This window comes from Heterocephalus glaber, unplaced genomic scaffold (assembly GCF_053883595.1).
Source record: "Heterocephalus glaber isolate CG9 unplaced genomic scaffold, H.glaber_assembly_v1.0 deba00001460, whole genome shotgun sequence".
NCBI lineage: Eukaryota > Metazoa > Chordata > Mammalia > Rodentia > Bathyergidae > Heterocephalus > Heterocephalus glaber.
This window is the reverse complement of record NW_028258307.1, coordinates 5,414,487-5,432,931: the sequence shown is the minus strand read 5'-3', so window position 1 is coordinate 5,432,931 and position 18,445 is coordinate 5,414,487. Positions and strand designations below refer to the sequence as shown.

At 42.6% G+C, this 18,445-nt stretch overlaps 1 long non-coding RNA gene across 1 annotated transcript; it reads left to right on the top strand.

The window, feature by feature from the left end:
• The first annotated feature begins 12 nt into the window (after positions 1 to 12).
• LOC110350044 (uncharacterized) lies at positions 13 to 16,435 on the top strand. The gene is made up of 3 exons (XR_002396330.2): positions 13 to 77; positions 688 to 854; positions 16,191 to 16,435. It is a non-coding gene; the product is annotated as an uncharacterized LOC110350044 (long non-coding RNA).
• Positions 16,436 to 18,445: the final 2,010 nt, after the last annotated feature.

Here is an 18,445-nt window from a genome sequence, read left to right as displayed (position 1 = left end):
CATCATGCCCTCATGATCCAATCACCTCTCTAGCCCCTCCTCTGATCACTGCTGATTGGAGACTAAGCCCTCAGTATGTGAGTGTTTGGGGAACGCTTCTTTTTTTTTTTTTTTTTTTTGGTACCAGAGATCGAACTCAGAACCTTGCGCTTTTGAGGCAGGCGGCGAAACCACTGAGCTAAATCCCTAGCTTGCTGGGGAACACTTCTTAATTAAACCATAGCAGTGAGGCTGAGACACACAGGGACCACTGTGAGGAAAGTGAGCAAAGCACTCCTGGCCCTCTAACCTGTTTGTTACTCCTTACATGCATGGTGTTCGTTTTCTTCTGAGGCAATCAAGGATTTAAAAGTTGCTCTTGCTAAAACACAATGACTCTTTACTTGGGCCTACAGATGGACAGATGTGTAAAAAAAAACCCAACAAAACTGAATCTTCATTTTCACTTCATGAAATCTGTCCCTTTCATTACTTTAAAACTGGGTCAGATCCTTGCTATGCTCTGCACACAGGCGGGCTAATCATTTAGAGAGTATCTGTCTAAAAACTGGCAATACAAAGTTGATAAACCCTGAATTTACAGAACATTTCTCATCTCCCTTCAAGACCGGAGGACACCAAGATAAGAGATAGGCAGGGACATTCAACTACCAGTTGGTCCTCAAGTCTCCATCCATTGTCCTAAAGCTACGGTTACAGGTTACCTTGGATTCCAGCTGAGCCTCCACAAAACCATGTGCTTTGAGCAGAGACAACAATGTTACGGAGACCGGGTTGGCTCAAGTGACAAGGACTTCTCCAGATCACCTTGCAAAATCAGAGCTGAAACAGACACCAGCCCACCCAGTAGCTCGGTAAAAGCTGTTCCTTTTTTTTCTTGATGGCCCCCTCCGATCTTCTCCATCAAAGAGGTGACCTGACCCCGTCAGTTCCTCAAGCTGAAGTCCCTTCCCGTTTTCTCTTACCTTCTAATTCTGCCTAGTAAACCTGCAGTTCCTCTCAGTGATGTATCCTGAAAGTCTGTTCTGTGATAAACGTCAAGAACTCTCCTGAGGAGAGATTAGGGACCCATCTCCTCTTTAGGGGAAACTCCTTAGACCTTGCTCAGTGACAGGGTTGGTGAGCACAGAATTTAAAGGGGGCAGGTGTCTTGGCACACACCTGTAACCCCAGTGGTCAAGAGGCTGAGGCAGGAGGATCACTGTGAGTTTGAGGCCAGCCTGGACTACATAATGAGTTCAAGGCCAGCTTGAACTACGTAGTGAGAGCTTAAAACTCCAAACCCCCAAACCAAAACATATAAAAAACAAACAGAATTTAAATAGACACCAGAATCTCAGTAATCACTATTTTAATGCAATAATTATTTTAAAAAGCAAAAATAAATGACCCACACATTAAGAACAAAACACTAACATTTTAAATACAAAGGATCAGTGTGAGGAAGTTAATTAAAAATGGTTTAAGATCATCGCTTGGTCAAGAGATGTTGACAAATATGGCAATTTTTGCTAATGGAAAATGAGATAAGCAAAGTTGCTTCTTTTGAAGCCAGGGAAGTAAAATTACAATAAATTCTGGTTTGGGTATAAATAAAAACATTTAAAATTTAAGCTGATGTGAGTTTTAAAATACTGTTCAATTTTTCAATATTTTTTCACTACTGTACTTTAACATCCTGGAAAAACATTAACCATGTAAAAGATATATAAATGTGTGTATAGTGGAGCATAATTTTCTTTTTTCGCCTGAGGTTCCTAGATGTACCGTGCTGGGTCTGAGAGCTGAACTGAGCAGGAGTCAGTCAAATGGGTCAGGAATAGGAAGAGCTCTCTCAACAGAGGGACCCCCACCCGGGCCCTGGGGCACAAAGAGCGGCGTTGAGTTGGGAGCTGACTGGTGACCAGGGTAACAGTGAAGAGAAAGATGTGCAAGACAAGGCTAGTGACAGAAGCTGCTGGGACTGGAGACCCTCAGAGACCAGCAGAAGGAGTGTGGATTTTCTTTATTGCGTTAGGGAGTTATAGAACTATTTTAAGCAGGGATGTGATATCATTTGATTTAGATTTATAAAAAAATCAGATTTGCTGTTGAGTAGAGAATGTGCCGTGTCCAGGGGAGGCATAGGAATCATAGAATACTTAAGAGGCCTCTGTGGGAATGCAGCTGTGAGAGGGGAGAGGAGTGTGGTGGATGTCCAGCAACACCTCAGACGTCCCTCAGTTTGAGACCCAGGTGACTTCACTTCCTGGACAGCTCCACATGGGTGTCCCACAGGCCTTAAGTCAATCCGCCAAGCCGAGTTTACTGTCTTTTCTTCTAAACTTGCTCTGCCTTGCTCTTTATCTTATTGAATGGACCACTGTCCACCTACTCACTGAATCCAGAACCCTAATCCTTGGCTCCTTCTTGCTGTCCTTCAAAAGCCAGTAAGTGATAAACTCCTTTTGAGTCCCGCAGCTGCCCAGCCTTCTTCCCCTTTCTGCATGCCCACTGCCACGTCTCGACCAGTCACCACCACCTCTTCTACATTCTGCACAAGTCTGCCAGTTGTGTGTCCCGACTCCATGTTTGGCTCTCTCCTCTCTTCATTCTGCAACTGAGTTAGTTTCTTAAAAAATAAGTTAAATCAGCCCTTGCTTAAAACTCTTCCGTGGTTTCTTTTTACCCTCAGGATAAAGATTAGACTATTTTTTTTTAACCGTGTTTACAAGACCTTTTGCATCTTTCTAGCCTCATTTCCTGTCTTCACTGTGGGCTATATTCTCTTCTAATTTAATTTTACATTATTTGTCTCATCAGCTTTTTATTGGCACTGGTGTTACCCTAAACAATTCGCTTTGCCTTCTCTCTTCTTATTATTCTACTTCTAATCTAGGTTTCAGGTTAGTCACTGTCTCCTGGGAAGCATTTCCCGTACTTAAACCCAGATTTATGATTTTCTTGACAGGCTCTCTCTATTTACCCCAGTATGTATCACGTGATTTCATGGCAGTTATGCTCAGAGCATTTACTTGTTTGAAAAACCACTTCCTTGTACTTGGACGTGTCATGAAGACAGGGAGTATTTCTCACTTGGTGTTGATCCCAAGCACATTGGTTGGATCATGCCATAGTTTCCTGCTCAAATTCTGATGGCAGAGACAGTTGAGGTAGCTAATTACCAACTGGGTAGACTGTTTTATGCCGGAATACCTCAGTAGTTAGGGATTAGCCTCTAGATTGGCCAACCTTAGATCAAGTGCCCGTTTCTGGCCTAATTAAAGGTTACCTCTTCCTACTGACCGTGTAGAAGAGGCTGTGCCCTGGTGGAAGTTACTCTGTGTCATGTGGAATAGCGTTTCCAGGCTCTGCTTTGCCCTGCGTGACTCCATCACAGAAAACAGCAGTTTGCTCCATTATGAATGCAAACGCTGAGGCAGAATGACTTCCTAACTTGTCTGTGGAAATAGATAACTACCAGATAGATAACTACCAGATAGATAACTACCAGATGACTACCAGATAAATAGATAACTACCAGGGCAGATTTATTGAGAGGAAACACCTCCTCATTGGAGAGAACAACCACAAGGCACAAACCGATAAATAAATTAATCATTCTAATAAAAATCACCACGTGTAAATATATCAAATTAAATCAGAGGCACAGGACATATCTAAGTTATATCATAGAAAACCAGGGTCATGAGCTTCTTGGAGTCACCAAAGAATGATGCAGTTTTCTTACCTGGATGGCATAAAAGGAGCAGCGCCCAATACTAGGGTAAGGTGGTGACACAAGTGCCAGCTTGTCATTTATCCCATATCACAGGGTCAGCAGGTGATGAACTCTGGCTCCCTGGCCCCCTGGCCTCACCTCAGCTCAATCTTCCTGGTTGATGCAGCCCACTCCAACTGCCGGCCTCCAGTCCCGGGCTTTGAACCAACTCTGCATTCTCAGGAAGCCTTGTCCCCTTGAACAAACTTTTCCTGGTCTGAGCTCTTATCTGGCCACTAGTGGTGACTTTGCACATTTCTGTGGGCTCTCTTCTTTTGCTTCAGTTAACCATTTCTCATCCGTCCTGTAACGTATACGTTGTATCAACTCTGATTTATGACTTGATTGTTATAGATATTAGTAATTAAGATTGTGTGAAAAATCTATGATTACCCAGCTGTCTGACTAGCGAATGAAATCTTGAGTCCTTGGCCAGATAAAGCTTATGAAATCAACATAGATCATGAATTTATTGTTGTTCAATAAATTCTTACCAAACAAATGTGTTCTGTCTATGTTGAAGGCATACTTTGCTCACTACAAGGACTATTTTCCATCACTTGGGGACCATGAGTACTAAAGCCCCCTTAAAAAGCACTGGTGTGTCAGTAAATGGGCAATGGATTGAACAATTAATTCTAAAAAGAAAGCACAAATGGCTAACAAGTTTATGAAAAAAATGTTCAACACCTTTAGCCACTAGGGAAATGCAAAAAAAAACCCAACAAAGTACATTAAGATTCCATCTCATCCCAATTAAAATATAGTAGTTATCATCAAGAATGCAAAAAATAATGAATGCTGGTGAAGATGTGGGGAAAAAGGAACCCTCATAAACTGTTGGTGGAAATGTAAACTAATATAGCTACTCTGAAATCACTATGGAGATACCTCGAAAAACTAAAAGTAGATATCTGATTTGATCCCTCTACACCACTCCTAGGTATATTCCTGAAGAAATTAAAAACAGCATATTAAAGTGATACATATATAACCATGTTCATAGCGGTGCAATTCACAATAGCTAGGCTGTGGAAACAGCCTAGATGCCCATCAACAGATGAATGGTTAAAGAAAATGTGTGTGTGTGTGTGTGTATAATTATAGATTGTATAAGTGTATATGTACATATGTGTGTATATATAAAATTATGGATTGTATAAATATATGTATATATGTGTGTACATATAATATATTGTATAATATATGTGTGTATATAATTATATACTGTATAAATATATATGTATATGTATATATATGCACCTGTATATATATAATTATATATTGTATAAATATATATGTATATATGTGTGTATGTGTATGTATAATTATATATTATATAAATATATATGTATGTGTGTATATATAATTATATTGTATAAATATATATGTATATGTGTGTATGTATATATAATTATATATTATATAAATGTATGTATATATGTGTGTGTATGTGGATGTGATTCAGACATAAAGAAGAATGAAATTATATAATTGGCAGAAAAGTGGATGGAAATGGAGACCATCAGGTTAAGTCAAATAGGCCAGTATCAGAAAATTAAATATTGGATATTTTCTCTTAAGTAAGAAATCTACAAAGAAGGAAAAAAAAAGAAAGAAGAAAAAGGATGAAAGAAAGAAAGGAAGGAAAGGAAAGAGAGGTGACAAGAAACTACCAGGTAGGCTTTTAGAGACAGGAAAAGGGGTCAGGGAAGGCAAAGGACAGGAGATAATGGAGAAGTGTGTTATATGTGTGTACCAGTATTCCATAATTACTCTGTATTGTTAATATGCATCAGTAGAAAGAAAAGAAAAAAGAGCTGGTGCGATATATCCGGAATAAATGGCAGCGTTGAAATAGGCAACTCAGCTTGATTAGCACACCTTCTGTTATCTCATAGCATTTTACTGTCACCAAAAGAGGGATTTGGGTGGGGCAGGTTGTTACCATTCCATTTACCGCAGGCACGAGCTCATCGGCCCACCTTGGAGGTAATGGGTCTTGCTCATGCCTGCGGATGGGCTGCCTGTGGTTCGCACTGACCCCTGTCCATGTGGCCCACCGGGATTTGCATAATTGAGATCACACTGCCAGAGCAAGGCTATGTCTATGGGGGAAAGGCACTCGGGGTTTACTTCCCTCTCCTCTAGTAGAGAAAGCCTAAGTAGCAGAGCCTTGAGCATTCTGGAACTTTCTGGAACACTTACCGACATCACTAGAAAATGAAGAATTCTGTGAATGTCCCAGACAATTGAGTGCATTCCATTTTGAACAGCAAGACTTAAAAACAACAATGAAACATTTAAACCATCTCCTGAGAACATTTCTAAAAAGTATTTGATACTTTTCTGCTTTTAATAACTAAGGACATTGAAATTTATTTTACTTTTTAAAGGTGGGCTTGGTGTCTCTATTACGTGCATCAGACACTGAGTTGGGCCTTCAGAACCTACGGCGCTGTGGAGAGCTGTTTGCTCCAGTGCTAAATGGTCTCAGTGTTGGCTTTTATTAGTTTTGTATATGCTTTCAGTCATGATCCACTATCTTTTTGGGTTCTGTGTCTTCCTGTAACATCTGTTTCCTGCTCTCTCGTCCTCCTTGGATGTGTTGCTCTCAATGTAATATTGGGTGAGAATCCAGACAGCTGAGGCTGGGAGAGGTAGGTGTTGAGTGCTGGTAATTTCTAAGTGAGGAAATTCTCTTGTTCAGGAGAATTGTAACTTTCCAGTGTAGGGCTATTTTTCCCATACTTCGTCACCTCAGATCCTATGGCCTGTATTGTATTACTTCCATGCGGATATCTCAAAAACTTGAAAATCACCCAGTCAAAATCTAGATTTGAAAGATTCCCCTGTGATCACTTAGTTTAACCACTATCACATAATTTTAGGTTTTCCCTAAACATGTTCTGAGACTAGCTGAGCGGTCAGTATTCTTTATCTTGGCTTGTTTCCTTATCTCTTAAGGAGTCTTCCAGCATTGACACTGTAAGTTTTTAGGACATAGAGATGATAGTGATTTTGACAGTTAAAATAACCATATCTTCCCTGCCTGATGGCAATTGTGTGAACCAGATCTGCCTCTTTTGTGTGAAAAATGTGGGGATTTGCACAGAGATGCTACTGTGCTGACAGTATTTGCCTGGAAAGCATGGCCCAGAGGTGTGGGAGAAGGCAGGGAGATACCTGGAGGAGGTGAAAAGTAAGGCTCAAGGATGGAAGGAAGCCCAGCAGTACAGTGGCCAGGGGGTACACAGCACAGTGGAGGAGCCTCCCTCGTGACCTTTACCCTGTCATTCACCCTTTCCTCCATTCTCCTCGTCCTGGGATACGCCAGGCCCGATCAGGTCTTTGGTGTGGGTTTCCGTGCCTGAGAAAGAGACCGCCCCTCCACTGAGCTTGGCCCCAGTGTCCTGGAGTAGTTCCCATGTGTGAAGAGGAGGGTTTGGGAGAGAAACTGCTCTGTCATCCAGTCTGATAAGAGGACAGGATTGAAGTCATATTTCACAGATCCCAAGGGAAGTGCGGTGGGGGCTAGGACTGTTACAAATGGGGAGTAGCATTTTGGAGACCCCAGTGGATACTTACCAGCTGTATCTTCAGAAACGAATTAATCTTGCTCTTTGTCAATTTTCCTTTGTCTGGCCCCACAAACTTGAAAAGAGAAGAGTATATCTTTTCTACAATATAGTATATTCTTGGAATAATAGGTGAAGAAAATTAGGAAAAATCAGCTCTAATTAAATCCGACGTATGGTTAAAACATCCTATGCCTAGTGTTTAAAGAGTCCTGAAGATTTTCTCGTTAATTATATGGTTGTTCACATCTTAGAGCTGTAACACTACAGGTAACAGTCTCTTTCTGATCACCTGTAATAACATAGGATTCAGAAATGCTAAGGTAATTAATGGGATTAGAGCCAACCTGATTTCCTGTAGTTTTTACCTGCTGATGCATACTGTGTCTCACAGAATGACTTCAATCCTTCACATGCCAGATCTACATTTTGTAGATAACTATGATCATCTTTTCAGAGATGAAAATCGAAACAAGTCAACCTTTGATTTATTTAATTGTTTCAAAGATTTTACCTCTGTATCCACGCCTCTCCAAGAAAGTTTCCACTTTTTACTGTTTCTCCTTGTTATTTCCTTGTGTTATCCCATATGGTCTAATCACCACAAGAGAGGGTAGGATAATCACTTTTCCAATGAAGGATTTACTGTCCTTGCAAACCTTTCACTGGATTTTGGGTTCATAAGCAGCTGGACACAAGCTGCTGCTCTTGCAGCATCTACTGGTTTTCAAACCATAGTCTTACTGGTTTTCAAACCCAACAAACTTTTTCAAACATCACAGAGAACTTGCTTTCAGTGTGAAGGGGTTAGGAACTGTGGATGGCATCAGAGGGGAAGCAAAGCTTCTGGGCCAAGGCTAGTGTATCTTCTCACAACAAATCCAAGATGCTTCTTCAGGCCCATCACAAGGCAAATTGCAAGAACTGCCTGGTGGGTTCTTCACCAGGAAGGGAAGCAAAATATTGGGGGCTGTAACTATGAGTTGAGTACTGGAGGCCACTTCCTGGGGAACAGGTGCCAAGATGAAGAACTGAGGTGTCATCCTGTGGGTCAGTCCTGACCAGAGTAAGGGGTGTGATAAGAAGTGAGATGAAAGCTTCATGTTACACTGACCATGAGACAGCAGATGCAGAAGAGACCAGAAGGCATTGCTCTCGGATTCCTGGGTTACCCCGTTTGGTCTTTCTGAGGCGTGTTTGTCCGTGTGATTCAGGGCAGATCCTCACATTGCAAGTTTATTAAAGTTGGCTCCTTGTCTCAGACTGTATTGAGCATATTTGGGGCCTGAAATCTGTTATCTATCCCTCCTAGTTTCTTGTTATCTGTTGACTTAATAACTATGCCATCATTGTCCTCCTCTAAGTCATGGCAAATGTTTAAAAGGGAGGCCAAGCACAGATAGTTCCATGGCCCGATATGAAAACCTCCCTTCAGGTTGACGGTCATCTATTAATCACATCTCTGTGAGGCTGGCCATCCAAGTGCTTACTAATCCATTAATAGCACCAGTGTGTAACTCAGATTCCTAAATCCTGTCCAGAAGGAGCTAATGGGAGACTCTGTCCAGCGCCTTGCTGAAGTGTAGTTTATTATGTGGCTTGCAATTCTTCGTGCCAAATCCTGGGTGGAGGTTAGGCACAATTTATTCTTAGTGAACCCATTCTGACTCTCGGTGATCACTGCTTTCCTTTCAAAATATGTCTACAAACCACTCCTTTAAACACTCACTTAGAAATTGTTCTGGAAGTTATCATCAAGCTTGCTGGTCTTTCATCTGTAGACTATCTTTCTACCCTTTCTTGAAAATTAGGAAATGTTTAAGTAATCCTCTGTAGCCTATTGAGACTTCTCTCTTTCTCTGTAGTTGTTTAGAAACTATCTATGGAATTTCACCTTTCACCATTTCTACAAGACCTTAATAATATAATTGGTTTAGATTTGGAGACTTGAACTCATTGAGAATTATAACTTTGGCCTTTCTTTCAGAATGTTTGTGCTGTCTTTTGTAATATGAAGATCAACCATGGTGAGACAGGAAAGAATATTCAATGTTGGCCCCAAGCATATGACTTTCTTATTCTTCTTGGCCTTCATATACATTTAAAAGCCACCCTCTTCTTGGTTATCTTTGGAGCTATCCAATGGGTTTGTACAGTTTTTACAGGTTTCCAAATTGTGTTATTTTTAATTTATCTTCATAGATTGATTGATAGTACTGGACGTGAGTTAAGCTTGATTGTATGAACTCGATTGACTTCAGAACCATCCAGTGGACTGATGGAGCACTCTTCTGGGTGTGTCTGGTGGGCCATGGAGACCTGACCTTGAGTATACTTGATCCCTTGCCCCTTCCTCTCTGGTGCTTTTCTCCTGCTTTATTTTCCTGCTGCCATGAACTAAGCAACTTTGCTCTACTCTTGATGTAGAACATCAGGGGACAATGTTCCTGCCTTGGAGCCAGCTGACCATGCATGAACTGAATACCCTGAAACTGTGAGATAAATTAAATCTCTCCTTCTTTAAGTTGTGGATATTGGATATTGTGTCCCAGTAGTGGGAAAGCTGATTAAACACTGGAGATTGAACCTACAGCCTTTGCACTGAGCTACATCTCCAGCCCTTTCTTATTTTGAGATAGGGTCTACTAAGTTACTAAGTTACCCATACTAGGCTTGAACTTGTGAGCTGCCTGTCTCAGCCTCCCATAGTGCTGGGATTATAGACATTTGTTACCATGCCCAGTTTATTATCTATTTTTTAAACACCTGTAAGTGTTGAAATGTGTTCCAGAACTACCTTTCAGTGTAAGCTGCAGGTTTACTTAGCTGCTCATTTTGGAGAGCTACAGTATCCCAGCCCCAGTAGAGAATAATGGGAGCCTTTCTATAACTGCCCATACCATTTACAACCAACAGGCATGGGTCACCATTCTTTATCATAATCAAATGAGCCTAAACAGAACAATCAGCCATCATTTATCCATTCAACAAAGTTATGGAGGACTACATGTGTCAAGGATGCCTGAAACTAAGAACAAGATCCTTCCCTTTTCCTCTTTTTGGCATTTTCTCTCTCGTCAATCCTGTGGTTCAGGATTTGATTGCCCTTGATGTCCTCAACATCTTATATGATATTATCTGACTTCCACTTTCCATAATTTGTTCCACCCTATCTGGGAGCCCCATTTCCTTTTGCATGACCTTCTAATGCTCTTTTTCAGCATTGTTTCAAGTCATAGCCACTAGCCACATGTGTCCATTTAAATTTAAATAAATACAACATAATGAAAAATGCAGTTCCTCAGGCACTCTAGTGATGCGTCAAATGCTCAGTCACCATGTGCCTAGATGTGCCATGTGTCCATCTTGGACATCACATTTCCACAAGTGCTGCAAGTTCTACTGGGCAGTGCTATCCCTGGTAACCTTGCAGTCCTCTGCAGCCCTTCTTCATGAAGAAAGATGGTGTCATTCAACATGCAGAGTTGGCATTTGTTGATTGTCTGTGTAGACCAGTGGTGACAGACCTATGGCACATGTGCCCCAGCAGGCTGTTCGTACCATTGAAAGCTCTAAAAGGTTCGCCATCACTGATGTAGGCCATTGGAATGCTCTTTCATGGCTTTTGTGGCCCTGGCTCTTGTCCCTTTGGCTCTTTATTGCTGTGAGTTCCAGAGGCTGTTCCTTTGCAGCAGTCCCTGTGCTCGGTTGAGAAACTCATTGGAGAGGTTCCTTTGCCTCCCCAAGGAACCACAGTTTGCAAACCAGAGTGAGCCAGTATTTCCCTGGGTGGCCCTGTAATTCCCATGCCCAACACAATCCTGGCACTCTAGATGCTCGAAATGTTTGCTTGGGTGGAGAAATGAGAACAGAAGTCACTTTGGCTCCAAAGAAGCTCTTCCAGGAAGTTAAAGAAGGTACCATGAGGTTAGACAGAGACAGAGAAATTCCACACACCTATGAATTTCTCTCCTCTTCATCTTCATTTCCTTGCCTGCGTGTATGAGAGAGACTTAGAGGAGGGTTGGAATGCAAGTCATGGGAGAAGGGAGTCAGGACAGAAGGAAGGAGATGAGGAAGAGAAGGAAGGTGGCATTTATCAGAGGGAAAGTCGCAGCATTTCAGACCAGGAAAAGACTGTGGAGTCCATTTGGCCTAACTCCTTCATGCCACTGATGAAATATGACCATTTCATTTGGCATTTAATACAAATCTGCTGAAAAAAAATGAAGAAATTGAAGTCAAAAGACATAGGTTAAGCGACATGTCTAAGGTTACGCAGCTAGTGAGTGTCAGAGCCAGAGCTAGAAGCCAGCCCACCTAGCCTGTAATTCCCCACCTCAGATTCTGCCCCGAAACCTGCCCTCCCGAATGTGGCTGGGGGAGGCACACGGGGGAGGAGGACAAGCTAAGGGGAGGAGAAAAAGTAAATTGCATGCCTCTCTTGGTCACCCCATGGCTTTCTCTTCTCTGAGGAGAAAGGGTACAGCTGCTTCACCTCCTCAGCAGGGTCTCCACATCTCAACACCACATTGTTACTGGCAGGCGACACAGAGCAGACCAGAGGGGCGGTGCTGGCTTCACGAAACCTCACCCTCACACAGGTTGCTTTTACCTTAGTAGCCACATGTCCCTTCTGAGCTTGGTCCAGATCCAGACTGTTTCATGCAACATCTTGACATTCCTAACATGTCACCCACCCTGGAAATAAAAACACTTGACAACAGGCTTTGACGAGGCTTTGAAACAGAGCTATCCCGTGATCCACCTCTCCCTGCAGGCCGGTCCTACATAATGGAGAACTGGAGCTGGTTTCTGAAAATGTTTCACCTTCTCATTACTTCTAGAAAACTCCCCAGATCAAGAACTTTGCGTCAGAGTACGGTGTTTGTGGCCCACAGATCTGATTTCAAACAGGCTGTCACATGGTTGTGCCCCTGTGAGGACGACACGCATCCTCTCCGTAGAGCTGAGATAGTAAAGGCAACAAGGAACGACTGTGGAGACCATCAGTATTAGGTGGAACCACAGTGCCCAGGGACATCAAGGATCCATGCATAGCTTTGTGTGACACCGCCTGGATTTGAACCCTGATGCCCTCACTCTACAGCAGTGCGATTGGATTTCTTCACACTTTAGTTTTCTTATTGGCACTATATGGATACTAACACCAACTGTCAAAGACATGAGGAGAAACTGAGGCAGTGCATGTACAATGCTTAACACAGAGTCTGGCGCCTAATAAACATCAGTTATCATTATTTCCTAACGTCGTGTGATTTCTTTATGTGTTCTATGGTGTACTGGGGGCACCAGGCGAGCTAGTTTCAAGTCCCTGAGCAAAACATCTGCCATGGGCTGCACTGGCACTGTGCTTTGAGTAAATGTCCTCACTCTGGCCCACCTGAGGCTGGTGGAGGAAGTCTAACCTCAGGTTTTATGGGTCTGATGAAGATGTTTGAAATATTGTAGGAGACTGTCAAAGAATACTTATACCCACTCCGAAAGACGGCCGTTCTTAATTTTCATCTTTCCTGCAAGTCAGAAAGATATATATTCTCCAAATAGTGGCAGTTTCCTCGTCCTGAAGTTATGGCAGCTTGGTGATACAATAAACAGCGCTCTGTCATGAGGACTGCATAAAACATGGCCTGACATTTCTTTAAAAGTAAAAAGAAACACGACTGCGGCAGGTGACCTTTCCTCGGAGGGCACAGCTGTTTTGTGTGGTTAGAGGGACCAGGGTTTCATACTTAGGAGCTACGATATAGGACTGGCTTTTCACAAAGTGTTTCCATGAGAAATTACAGTACGTTCCAAAGGGGAGCAGTGATTCTTCTGCATGCACGCTAGGCAGGCAGAACTTTTTCCCTCTTGATGCTTTCCAAATGATCTCGTGGTGAGTACTCATTATGAGAAAATGCTCAGGGATGTAAAGTGAGAGTGACCTCCCTCTTCCGGGGGTGTTTAAGGCTGCCCCCCTGTTGGGTGGGTGAGTGGGCTCCTTGGAGGACCCCTGCATTTATGAGAGGTCTCTTAAAATACAATGCTTCTCGAGGGCCAGGACTGGACATTCCTAGGGAAAAAATATAAAAAGTCACTTTGTTAGAGACGGTAGGTGATTTTCATTTCATCTAAAAATGTTCATTTCTTGTGTAAACTCTCACTTGTGCAATGCATTAAAAGGAGCATAAAAATGAATATCTTAAAAAGGGTTTATAATAGTGTTGAGACTAGGTATTTTCTTTTTTTGCTTGTTTTCTAAATGATCTTTAACATGTGTTCTTTTACTTCCTAATGAAATTTTTTTAAAAAGTTACATCTCCATTTAATTTTTTGATAGACGTCCCCAGAAGTCAGCAGCAGTAACTGAAAACATTCCTGAAAGTGCTGGACCCCCTCCCCTCAACCACTGTCCTCTAAATTAGAATAATGAGCCCTTTGAGAGGGGTTTGGCAGCCTCTCCATGGGGTGGGGGGAGTACATGCCAATTACTGGTGACCACCATGGCAATGTAAAAATGTGCTTTTGTTGCTCAAGTCCAAACCCTGCCACTGGCCTGCCAGCAGCTGGGCATGGAGTGCGTTTCCCAGTATGGCGGGGGATCTGTTCTGATTCATCTCTGGTCCCTCACCTCATTCCCTAGGTGACCAAAGCCGGGCATATGCAAAATGGCTGGCTTGGTGTAGAAGTACAAGCCCTTCAGCAGTTGACTTATTGGTAATTAGACCACACTGGTATTGAACCCCTGACCTCAGCTTCATTAGAGCTGTATTCGGGCCAACTGAGTTGACCAGAAACAGATTCAGAGCTGTGAGTGATAGAGAGGCCTCTGGTGCGGGGTCAAAGGCCTATTTACTCTACCCAGTGGTGTAAGTGGATTCCTACTCTCCCATGGCAGAGGTGCTGCAGCAGATGACAGGCCCTGTGGATGGGGCCCACCCTTTGCTTCACACAGTGGGTCACACAGCATCACCGCTCTGGGCAACTCCACCTTCCTCGAGCAGAGCTCCCTGTGAGGAAAACCTTAATAAAGGGAGAGGCAACAGTTTTAATGTGTCTCCCTGCTTACTCTGGTCTAATGTCTAATCATAACAAAGGCACTAGGATTAAAGTCCATTATTTTAGAGACTTTCCCTGAAAGGACACTCTCTGGTCAAAAAACTATGCAAGTCTATGGTGTGGTGCTATCGATGGTCAGTCACTGTTTTGAGCCTGTATTCTTCAGGGAGATCTAAAAGCAGGTGACAGGTTCCCATTCTGTACAGAAAAGAAATGGGTTTCCCAGTGGTAGAGCAGAATAAACGGGGAAGCAGGCACAGGACGGTGAGAGGCCCCAAGCTCCGGCGGGAGAGGGAAGAGGGCAGCCTTAAAATAGGACAGAATTCTGTGCAGCAGATTCCAGTGCTTCAGATCAGTGGGCAGAAACTGATTACAGAAGGTGGAGTTCTGCTTCAGACCATTCACAAAATAAAGGTTTAAGTGCGAAAACAAAATGTAACATTTCTGAAAAATAATGAAGTAAATTTTAATAATCTAGGAAGACCTTTCTAGGTGTACATGAAAATACAAACGCCACAAAGAAAAAGATGGAATAATTTGCCTCAGTAAAAATTTATCATGAAGACTTATGTATTTGTCAAATAGTAAGTAACCTTAAAAGACAAATGAGACAATATTTTTGGTACCCATGGGAGGGTTAACTCCAAGATATTTATAAATGCATATGGATGAGTTAACTAAAACACATTAGAAATCAACAAGAAAAAGGTAAACAACTTAATAGAAAACAGGCAAAAGAAATGAATATCACTTTATATAAAAGAAACGTAAATGGCCTTTAAATCCATGAAAAATCTATTCAACCTCCCTGGTAAAAGTTAAAAATTGGATATTTTAAGAGTGGAAAGTTTATTTTTCTTCCCCAAGGTTGGCAAAAATAAAAATAAAAACACTGGCAATATTTCAGGGCAATTAATATTATTATATCACTTGTGATTGTATATGCTACTGTACCTTTTTAAGAGTGTTGACAATGTGAAAGAAAAGCTGTCAAATTTTACATGAGCTATGATCCAGAAATCCTACTTGTAGGAATCAATCCAGAAAGACTAATCATGGACATGTATAAAGATTTTGCTATTAGAATGTTGATCAAAGCATTTTTATAATTAAAATTGTAAACATTTTAAGTCTCCTACAATAGAGAATTGGTTAAATATATCATGCTGTGTGATGTATGATAGAATTTCATGAAACCAGAACATGTAGAAAATATTATATTTCACGTTATGCACAAATACTATTGTGCTCTTCAGAAAAAAGTAACTTTAAACTTATAATGTCATAAATTGTACATGCTAGGAAAAGACGGTAAAATATATATCATAGATATTAAGATATTAAGATAGCCTTCTCCAGGTGAAGAAATCACATATATCTTTAAATGTCTTTATCAGATTTTTAAAATGGTGAACACTCACTTGAAAACAAATGGTAAAGCAATATACAGTGGTACCTCAGTTCACGAACTTCTTTCCACAATTCTGGAATGGATTCTGTGACCAGGAACGTGAAAAGAATTAAGTTCTTGAAGCAAGGCACCACTGTATTTTGTTTCCAGTACCATAGCTGTCAGAGTTTAATTATGGAGATCATGGAATAATGTATAAGAAACTTTCTAACATAGGATTAGAAAAATAAGGGGGCCTTGGAACTTCAGTTTTGAACTTGAATCTAAAAGTTACCTAGAAGTCCCAGACCTTTTAGCCCTCCCTAATTGAGACTGACTGTCCAAGTGTGTGGGGTATATGAGCTCTAACAAACCATCTTTTCTTTTGTTTTGGCATTAGATTTTCTGCATCAATGGCTCCTGAACATCTCCATAAGATGGCAGGCAAGGAATGAGGAAAACCCGCCAGTTTGTGATTCTAAGATAATCCTGTCACGTTCCTCTTCACTATATCATAACCTGCACTATCGTGAGACTCTGCTCTTTAGGGAAAACGACAGCAAGGAGTTTTCCTTTTCAAGCATTACTAGATCAACAGCAACTGCTGTGTTACCTGTCATGCTATGAAACAATAAAAATTATATACCTGAGTTAAGAACATCATGGTGAAGTGCAAGGCTTGTGACTTCGGGTGGACTATGGAACCCCAGGGAGGTTTGGGCAGACAGGAAGGGGAGGGATGTTGGCGGGTGAGTAAGTGGGAGGCAGAGAAAGAAGGGTACAGGGCTGGAGGACAGCACTGGATCTGCCTCGGAGGCTCGTCAGCACCATGGGTTCACATGCGGGTCCCTCAGCAATCGAAAGAAAAATTACACACAGGAATGGAAAAAGTGCTCTGCATAAAGGGTTCCCTAAAGATTTAGGCTGTAACGCATTGCTTCCTTGGTATCACAGGACAGACCTGTGGACTGGGCGTGTATGTGTGCACAAATGTGTGTGTGTGTGCGAGCGCGCTAGTGGTCAGGAGGTTCCTACAGGTAAGTGGAGTTAGAGGAAGATTTTTCCTTACTTGTGTAGAGTGTTTTGCTGGTGCAGTGCTGGCAGTGGAAGCCACAGTGCCAGTCCCCTTTTGTGGTTTAAAGGGGCAGCGAAAGAGGCTGGACAAAGGGTATGGAGGGAGGTGCTGTACAGGGGCTGTCCGACCTTGCTTCTGTGCATAGTCAAATCCCTTCCGAGGTCCCAAGATGCAATTTCTGGAGGATTTGTTGGGGGGCGGGGTAATTCTGGTATAGCAAGTGGTGTAGACAAGTTCAGCACAATATGAATTAGGACTGTTAACGCAACTTCCCTTTCAAACTTGGGTCAAGTGTCCTGGGCAAATCTGTGTGACACAGACAAGTGCTACTTCCTATGATTGATTCAGCTGGCTGCAGCTTGGTGCTAATGAGACCACGGCCAGTTCGATTGGCTCTGCCCCCGTGGGAGCTGTTAGCGTCTCATGGCTCCAAGTGTGAGGTGACACGGCTCACCCTTGCACACAGTGGGGATTGGGTGAGAGAGTATGGGGTCAGCTCCAACGTGGACGCCTTCCCCTCTAGCACAATGCCACTGCCCCGAGCACACTCCTAACCAGGCTTTTGTAAAGAGACGACCTAAGCAATATCTTCGTCTCCAGAGCCGCATCACACTCGGAAAGCACAGGCTACCTGTACAGATTTCTAGTCATTTCGGTGGACACAGGTCATCCTACCAATTGGTTCTCACAGACAAGTACAGCTTGAAGTAAGCCACAGTCAGGTTGTTGCCCTGTTGCCTGAGAGTTTGACGAGACTCTTCCACGGAACAAGCCATCTCCTAAGAACTAGTTGAAGAAAGCCATGTGCATTTTTTTTTTTTTTTGAGACAGGGTCCTGCTATGTAGCCCAGGCTGGCCTCAAACTCTCAGCAATCCTCCTGCCTCAGCCTCCTGAGTGCTGGGACTACAGGAATGCACCAGCATGCCTGGCAGCCATTTGCATTGGAAGGAATCAAGTTGAGATGGTTTACCCAAGTCCCCTGAATCCTCAGGCTGGGACTGAGCTTTCACTCTGAGCCCCATCCTACAGAATTTGCTGAATTCACCCCCACACCCTTTCATTCCATTTGTCAGGACTGTTGGCATTGCAAGGCCCAGCTGCTCACCTCAGAGCGGTCTTTTTTATTGGCTCACAATACTTGGGAAAGTACCAAGATTGCTGAGAGAATCTAATGACAAGCTGTGGGAATCAGTATTAGAAACTGGAACTGGGACATGATCCTGCCAGAGATGTGCCACTCTCCTTTGCCTCTCCTTGTGGTGGCTGCATTCTTCAGGAAGATTCTCTTCCTGTGGCTGCCACCACCCCAAAAGCACAGTCTCCTCACTTGGCAAACTCAGTAGGAAACTGCAGTCTCCAGACTCTTTATAATAAAGCAAGAAAATGGCTCTTCCAGTTCACTTCTTAGAACAAGCATTGTTGGGCAACGTACTAAATACAAAGCACTAAGATTGGCTAGCCCTAGGTCATGTGTCCGCTCCAGCAGCTTATGTGTACATACTGGGTACTGGGGATCGGGGAGGCAGAGGAACTGTGTAAAAAGCAATGTGAGGAGTGAAGACCGAATAATGATTCCTGC